This window comes from Mandrillus leucophaeus, unplaced genomic scaffold (genome assembly GCF_000951045.1).
Source record: "Mandrillus leucophaeus isolate KB7577 unplaced genomic scaffold, Mleu.le_1.0 Scaffold343, whole genome shotgun sequence".
Lineage (NCBI taxonomy): Eukaryota > Metazoa > Chordata > Mammalia > Primates > Cercopithecidae > Mandrillus > Mandrillus leucophaeus.
In genome coordinates, this window is record NW_012103621.1 from 481,999 (window position 1) to 491,255 (window position 9,257).

A 9,257-nucleotide genomic window follows, 5' to 3' on the forward strand; every position below is an offset into this window, starting at 1 on the left:
CTGAGGGAGGGATGTGGTGGGGCCCAGGCTGCGGGATGGGGTCATTTCCTGCCGCCTAAAATAACAGGAAGTGGGTGCTCCTGATTGGAGGCTGGGAACAATGGCCGCCAGCCGGGCCAGAGAGCTCCTTCAGATCTGTAGTCTCACTTGGGTTCCCGGCTTTATCACCCCCAGAAGCCGGTGGCCTGGTCCCAGTGCCCCACTGCCCAACTGCTGGAGCAGGCTGCCCCCGCGCCAGGGCACTCCCTCTCGGAACTGGCTTAGCTCTGTCCAGGCCAGGGATAATGCTGCCCCTAAGGGTACCTCCTCTCCCGGTCCCACAATTCGGCATTCCCCAGAGTTTGTCCTTTCTACCGACCTCCTATTCTCCCCGCCCAGATCTCTCCAGGAGAGGAAACCCAGGAGGCTGTCCCCACTGGGATGCAGGCAGAGTAAAGACAGTCACGCTGATCGGGTGCAAACCCCAGCTTTGCTACTCACTAGCTGTGGAGCTTAAGCAAGTGTCTTACTCTCTGAGTCTGTTTCCTCGTTTGTAAAATGGGGTAATAATATCTACCTCATAGGATTGTGGCAAAGATTAAATGAACTAATGAGTTTAACGTATTTAGCTGTGCCTGACAAAAGCATTAGCTGTTACTCTTATTAATTGGACTTTCTCTGGGCCCAGGGAAATAATTTGCTCAGAAGGAGCAGAAGTGACCTGGATGATGCAGTATACATATTCCGGGGACTTTGTGTCTCTGTGTGCTGTATGTGTCTCTGAGGCTTTGTCTGTGCCTTAGAGGAGGTACCTGGCCCTGTACTTGTGTGGGTATGTCTGTGTGTCTCAGATATGTGTAGAGTTTTTTGTTTGTTGTTGTTGTTGTTGTTGTTTGGTTTTTTGGTTTTTTTGTTTTTTTTTGTTTTTGAGATGGAGTCTCGCTCTGTCGCCCAGGCTGGGGTGCAGTGGCGCGATCTCCGCTTACTGCAAGCTCCACCTCCCGGGTTCACGCCATTCTCCTGCCTCAGCCTCCCGAGTAGCTGGGACTACAGGCGCCCACCACCACGCCCGGCTAATTTTTTGTATTTTTTAGTAGAGACGGGGTTTCACCGTGTTAGCCAGGATGGTCTCGATCTCCTGACCTCGTGATCCGTCCGCCTCAGCCTCCCAAAGTGCTGGGATTACAGGCATGAGCCACCGCACCCGGCCTGACCTGTGTAGAGTTTTGAATCCCAGTAAGTCTGTTTCCTCTGCATGTGTGTGTGTATGTATGTGTGTGTGAGTGTGTGTGTGTGTGAGAGAGAGAGAGAGAGAGAAGAATGTGTCTTGTCTCTTGCCATTGTGCAGGCCCTGTTTACATTGTCTGGTGTCTGTCTCTGTTGTGTGCACATGTCTGTCTCCCCGTGTGTCTCTGCCCTCTGCCTGCCTCTCTGTCTTCACCTGCTCTAGTGTTGTCACCTAGGAATCTGTGTGAGGGCCAGGAGGGCTCTTGCTAGAGGTGCTGATCTCTGTTCTGTCTTCTCTCGGCCTCATGCCTCTCCCGTGCTTCCTGCCTGAGGTGCTGTCTGTGCACCCCCCACCCCACAACCAGCCCTCACCCAGGCACTCCCTTGCGCTGCCCTTGGAGGTGGGCTGCTCTCCCCCACCTCACTTCCCGCCTCCTGGGAGCCAGCCTGGGCAGGAGCCTGCCTTCCCTACATTCCTGTGCTCTGAGCTCAGTGCCTGCTTGCCCCACCTGCACCCTTGACTTTTGTAGGGGAAGTCTCCCTGGGGGAACCACGGAATCACTTCCTTCTTCAGAGAACACGCAGGAGCTTCAGGGCGGGGTGATGTGACCCGCCCACCAGAAATAGCATGACATAAGGGTTTTGAGGGTTTTGTCATCGGACAACTCTGGATTCAAATCCTACCTCTGACGCTGACATGCACAATCCACTTAATCTAAGTAAGTTATCTCACCTGTGAAATGGGGGCCATCATAGAACTATCCTTTTAGGATTGTCATCAGAATCACATGAGATAAGGGAAAGTGCTTGGTTCATGTTAGAGCTTCAGTAAATTAGTTTGGGCCTGGAAACTGGCTGGGGACATGCAGGCTGTGAGATGAACATGACATTTAGTGTTTAGAGAGACTAAACTTTGAAGCAGCTTGAGGGTCTAAATACACACTAGCTAGGTAGCTTTCTACAGTACCCCCACCCACATATCTACATGCCCAGCCACCCACCCACCCATCGGACATTCATTAAACAGACACAGAACTCCCACTCTGTGCCAGACAGGTCCTGTATAAGACTCTGGGGCTGCAAAAAGGACTTAGACTGAGTTTCTTCTCTTGATAAGCTCTCACACTGATGGGGCAGGGGGTGGCAGGCAAACAGAACAGCTAGACTGAGTTATCAGTATTGTGAGAGGAATATTTGGCCCAGCAAGAGTTGTTGGGGTGGGAGGAGGGAGAGACAAAAGGAAAGGAGTGCCAGCTCCCAGAGGGTGGAGATGGAGTGTTAGTATTCTGAGACATGTGGCAGTCTCTCTGAGGGACTTGGCCCTGATCTTTCTGCAGACCCCAGGCACAGCCCTTCTTGGGGCTCTTAGGAAGACAGGACTTTTTGACCCTACAATGCAACCCACCACTGCACCTTTGCCCCGCTAATGCTCTTTGCGCCAAGAAATAAATACAAATTATTTGTCTCTTATCTCGTTCTTAACAAATACTTCTGGTAGATATTAGTGTAGCAAAATAAAACCGACAGTGGCAAAACCTCACAATCTGGCATAGACCAAAAATAAGATAAAATTAAGTAGCCGAAGGATCATATATGATGGTTAAAAATGAGAATGATCATATATAGATTAACCGTACTGTATAGATAACTAACCAAGGAGTTAATTGGCTTAATGTGATTTGCCCCACATAACACTGTCCCAATGACATTTCATCAGGGTTGGCATAATTGTGAAGAAAATATTTGTATTCAGGGTCAACAGTGTGCCAGGTCACAAGAGGAGTTCCAAACTTCTTGTTTGCCTCTTGAGAGGTTTTTCTTGTTGAGCTGCTGGAGTAAACACTCATTATTATTTTTATTAACTTCTACCTGTGTGGCTTAGTCCAGGAAGCTGTCCAAACACTATTGAGATGGAGTTGTTTTGCTTCTCTTCAAATGTTTATCTTTTTGCAATAAGTTGCCACATAGATCTATACTTTTTTTTTTTTGAGACAGGGTCTGATTCTGTCACCCAGGCTGGAGTGCAGTGGTGCAATCTCAGATCACTGTGGCCTCCACCTCTGGGTTCAAGGGATCCTTCTCTCAGCCTCCCAAGTAGCTGGGACCACACGTGTGCACAACCACGCCCAGCTAATTTTTGTCCTTTTAGCAGACATGGGGTTTTGCCATTTGCCCAGACTGCCTCTGAACTCCTGGGCTCAAACAATCTGCTCGCCTTGGCCTCCCAAAGTGCTGGGATTACAGGCATGAGCCACTGCACCCAGCCCGGATCTACTCTTTATTAATAGAGTAAAAATCTTCTATATGCACTTGCTTTAGGCTAGGGCAGCCTCATAGTATAGCACTTTATTTGTGCTGTACTGTTTATTCAACTATTTTATGACTGTCTCCATGTACTTGACACTGTGGTAGCTGCTGGCGATGAGGCAGTGAGCAAAGTAGAGATGGCCAGCTCTTGTGGGTCTCCCTCACCTTCTAGGAGGAGGCTGACAATAAGGAAAAAACCATGCAAGGAAGTTTAAAATCATAACAGTGACAGTGTTGCAGAGGTACATGAGGCCATGGCTATATAAAACAAGGGAATTTATCCTAATCAGAGAAGCCAAGGAAAGCTTCCATGAGTAAGTGATGACTGAACTAACATATGAAGGGCAAATAGGAGTTAGCTAAGAAAAGAGGGAGAGTATATGCAAAGGCCCTGTGGCAGGAGGGAGTGTGGATGGTCATCAGCATTAAAGGAAGGTCAGTGTGGATGGAGTTCAGAGAGCAAGCGGGGAGCAGGGTAGGAGATCCAAGAAGTAAGGGGAGGGAGTCAGGGACTTCAGACTATACTGGACTAGTAGGGTGAGTTCAAGAAGAGGAAGCCACTGGCAAGTTTCAAGTGGCAAAGAGTACCATGATCAGATTTGTATTTGCTGTGGCTGCTCAGTGGTGCAGACAGTGGGAATGGGTACAGGCGAGCAGTGAGAGGACTTTGTAGTCATCCAGGTGAGAGCGATGATGGTGGTGACGGTATCAGCCTGGGTGGAGTTCATTCATTTCTTCCTTCAGCAGATGGTTATGGAGCACCTATGTGCCAGGCTCTGTTGGCCCTAGAGATAGACCAGCTAACAAAATAGGCAAAAATTTGTGCCCTCTAGAGATTATATTGTAGTAGTGGGAGACTGTTAAAATGGTGTTTATGCCTATGGAGAAAAAGAAGACTTGGAAAGAAAAATCTACAGTTGGAGCTGGGAGGGAGATTTCAACTGCAGTTTGTAGTTTTATTTTTTTTTCTTTTTCTGAGACAGCATCTTACTCTGTTGCCCAAGCTGGAATACAGTGGTACAATCATCGCTTACTGTAGCCTCAAACTCCTGGGCTCAAGGTATCCTCCTGCCTTAGCCTCCCGAGTAGCTGAGACTACAGGTGTGCACCACCATGCCCAGCTGTTTTTTACTTTTTCGTTGAGATAGGGTCTCGCTGTGTTGCCTAGGCTGTTCTCAAGCTCCTGGCCTTAAGTGATCCTCTCACCTTGGCCTCCCAAATTGCTGGGATTACAGGTGTGAGCCACCTTGCCTGACCTTTATTTAATTTTATTTAAAATTTTTCTTTTTTCTTTTTTTTTAAGAGACAGGGTTTTGCTTTGTCACCCAGGCTGGAGTACAGCACCATGATCATAGTTCACTGTAACCTCAATCTCTATTTCAACACGTCATGACGCCTGGGTAATTAAAAACATTTTTTTAGAGATGGAATCTCACTGTGTTGTCCAGGCTGATCTCAAACTCCTGGCCTGAAGGGATCCTCCTGTCTCGGTCTCCCAAAGTGTTGGGATTACAGGCATAAGCCACCACACCAGGCCTGCAGTTTGTAGCTTTTTTTTTTTTTTTGAGACAGAGTCTCACTCTGTCGCCCAGGCTGGAGTGTAGTGGCAGGATCTCGGCTCACTGCAACCTCCGCCTCTTGGGTTCAAGTGATTCACCAGCGTCAACCTCCCAAGTAGCTAGGATTACAGGTACATGCTACCACATCCAGCTAATTTTTGTATTTTTTAGCAGAGATAGGGTTTTGCCATGTTTACCAGGCTGGTTTCGAACTCCTGACCTCAGGTGATCCACCTGTCTTGGCCTCCCGAGGTGCTGGGATTACAGACATGAGCCACCGCACCCAGCCCAGTTTGTAGTTTTAAATAGGGGCGAAGGGAATACTCCATTTAAAAGTGACATCAAAGTAAAGACCTGAAGGAGGGGAGGGAATGAGGCACGCAGAATCTGGGGGCAGATAATTCAAGGCAGAGAAACAGCCACTGAGGAAATACTGTTTCCTCAGTGCAAAGCCCTGAGGCGGAAACCTCCCCAACACCCTTAAGGGACAGTGACTGAAAACTTGAGCAGGGGGAGAAGAGGAGAGAAGGTCAAAGAGGTCAGGATCTGCTGGGCGCGGTGGCTCAAGCCTGTAATCCCAGCACTTTGGGAGGCCGAGACGGGCGGATCACGAGGTCAGGAGATCCAGACCATCCTGGCTAACACAGTGACACCCCGTCTCTACTAAAAAATATAAAAAACTAGCCGGGCGAGGTGGCAGGCGCCTGTAGTCCCAGCTACTAGGGAGGCTGAGGCAGGAGAATGGCGTAAACCTGGGAGGCGGAGCTTGCAGTGAGCTGAGATCCGGCCACTGCACTCCAGCCTGGGTGACAGAGCAAGACTCCGTCTCAAAAAAAAAAAAAAGAGGTCAGGATCCTGGGGAGTCCTTGATAGGCTAATGTGATGACTTTGGCTTTTTCTTCCGCTCAGACCAGGAGTCTTTGCAGGATTTTGTCAGAGGAGTGATGTGATCTTTTTTTTTTTTTTTTTTTTTTTTGAGACGAAGTCTTGCTGCGTTGCCCAGGCTGGAGTGCAGTGGCATGATCTCCGCTCACCGCAAGCTCCACCTCCTGGGTTCAAGCAGTTCTCCTGCCTCAGCCTCCCAAGTAGCTGGGACTACAGGTGCCCGCCACCACGCCCGGCTAATTTTTTGTATATTTAGTAGAGTTGGGGTTTCACTGTGTTGGCCAGGATGGTCTCTATCTCCTGACCTCATGATCCGCCTGCCTCAGCCTCCCAAAGTGCGGGGATTACAGGCATGAGCCACCGCGCCCGGCTAATCTGACTTATTTTTAAACAGAATCACTCTGGCTACTGTGTTGAGAAAAGACCCAGGGGAAACAAAGACTGGAGCAGGGAATCTTTTATCAGAGCTGGTAGTAGCTCTGACCCAAATGATAGAAGTGGAGACAGTGAGAAGTGATTAGATTTGAGATCTGTTTTGAAGATAAAGGCAGAAGGATTTCCTGAGAGATGACACACGGGGTGTGATGTAGTTGCCATTAACTGAGATGGGGAAAATGGGGAGAAGTAGGCTTTTGGGGGAAGAGCAGGAGCTCCGTTTGGGATGTGTTAAATTGGGGGCATCTGTGAGACACCCAGGGGTATCAAGCAGGGAGTTGCAGGAGTGAAACTAGACCTCAAGGGAGAGGCCTGGGCTAGAGACACAAATTTGGTTGTCGTCAGCAGTGATGGTATTTAAATCTGTGAGTCTGGATGAGGTCACCAAGGGAGTGTGTGTGGACAGAAAAGAAATGAGGTCCTCCACTTAGCCCTAGGGCACTCCAGTGCTTAGAGGTTGGGAAGTTCAGGCAGGATCAGCACAGATGACTGAGAAGTGACAGTCAGCAAGGTAGAAGGAAAACGAAGAGAATGTGCTGTCTTCAAAGCCAGGTGAAGACAGTGTTGCAAGGAGCAGTCAGAAATCAACGGTGGCAGATGCAGCTGCATAGTGGCCAAGGAAGATGAGGGCTGGAAAACTGCCTGTTGGATTTAGCAGCATGGAGGTCCTTGAGAAGTGCAGTGTTGCATAGCAGTGGGGGTAAGGCCTGGCCGAAGCATTTCCTCCTGGCAGAGATGGGGAGACGTGGATATATTCTTCAGGGCAGGTGCTGCTTACCAAGCCCGTGCCAGGTGCCACCAATGATATACCCATCTGTACCAACTCCCTATGTGTACCAACAACTCCATGAGAGAACTGTGGTTACACAGGCTCAGGGCTTGCCCAAGGTTCACCTGGAGACGAGGTCCTCAGTCAGGCCTGTCCGACTCTGAAGCCTATGACCTTTCTGCTCCACTGCATCTGATGCCTGGGTGCAGGTTCTTCCAAACCTCACTCCTCTACCTCCTCCCAGCCTCCCTTCACATGGCGAGTCGGGACCTAGCTGGGGACTCACTGACTGTCTTGCCTGGTGGGTGTGATTTGCCTAGGTGTAGACAAACACCCGCCTACCAGTTTTCCTTGCAACACCTGCAGCACGCACAGGTGATTGGAGAATGCAATAAACAGGCCTCACCCTCAACCTTCAAGCTTCATACTTACTCACCCAGGCTTTGGCTTCAAACAGTCCTGAGTTCAAATCCCAATTCTGGGCCGGGCGCGGTGGCTCACGCCTGCAATCCCAGCACTTTGTGAGGCTGAGATGGGCGGATCACGAGGTCAAGAGAGGGAGACCAGACTGGCCAACATGGTGAAACCCCGTCTCTACTAAAAATACAAAAAATTAGCTGGGTGTGGTGGTGCATGCCTGTTGTCCCAGCTACTCTGGAGGCTGAGGCAAGAGAATTGCTTGAACCTGGGAGGCGGAGGTTGCAGTGAGCTGAGAGCGTGCCACTGCACTCCAACCTGGCAACAGAGTGAGACTCCATCTAAAAAAAAAAAAAAAAATCCCAACTCTGCCACATACTAGTTATATGACTGTGCAGATCAATTAGCAGGTTGGGCCTTGGTTGCCTCACTTGTATAATGGGGATTAAAAGTCTCTGCCTCTCAGAGTTGTGAGGACACAGGATGCATCACTGTTAGTGAATAGTAAGCACTCACTAGAGTGAGTAACTGGTTTTGTTGACTATTGGAATTGGTGAAGGAGTTTGCAGCTGGCTGGGAAATAGATTAGCAGTGACCAGGCAGCCGTCTCCTGCTGGTATGGGAAGAGATGGGTATCTTGTCATGGTGCCTCGGAGTTGGTGGAGTTGGAGGGGTAATGGGGGAGACAGGGCCTCAGCTGGGGCTCTTGCCTGGAGCCCAGAAAGCTGGGTGGGAAGGAATGAGGGAAAAACAGTGTGAGCCTCAGATAATTTATTGCATAACACCTATTCCCTCATACTGTCAGTGAGGATTAAAACTAATAACATAAGCCAGGCGCGGTGGCTCACGCCTGTAATCCCTGCACTTTGGGAGGCCGAGGCGGGCAGATCACGAGGTCAGGAGATCGAGACCATCCTGGCTAACACGGTGAAACCCCGTCCCTACTAAAAATCCAAAAAAGTAGCCAGGCATGGTGGTGCGTGCCTGTAGTCCCAGCTACTCGGGAGGCTGAGGCAGGAGAATGGCATGAACCCAGGAGGTGGAGCTTGCAGTGAGCCAAGATTGCGCCACTGCACTCTAGCCTGGGCGACGGAGTGAGACTCCATCTCGAAAAAAAAAAAGAAAAGAATGAAAAACGTTTCCTTAGATGAAGCTTCCCACAGATGCTGACCCTGCTTCCTAAGCCCAAGTTGGTAGCTGTGTTCCCATTGATCTCCTCAGTACCTGGATGGTAGCAGCAGATGGCACCAGGACTCAATATACAGAAACTTCTGTTTGGGAGACCAGGAGGCTTCATCAGACCAACAGGGAGTGCTGTTTGCTGGCATGTGGATAGTGCCAGGCACTTTGCTGACATTCCCTACTAGCTTGGCTTATTATCCCTGTTTTACAGATATCAAAACTGAGGCTGAGCCAGGCATAGTGGTAGGTACCTGTAATCCCAGCTACTTGGGAGACTGAGGCAAAAGGATGTCTTGAACTCAGGAGTTTGAATCCAGCCTGGGCAACATAGCAAGACCCTATCTCTTAAAAAGTAAAAATTGGCCAGGCACAGTGACTCACGCCTGTAATCCCAGCACTTTGGGAGCCCGAGGCGGGCAGATCACGAGGTCAGGAGATCGAGACCATCCTGGCTAACACGGTGAAACCCCGTCCCTACTAAAAATACAAAAAATTAG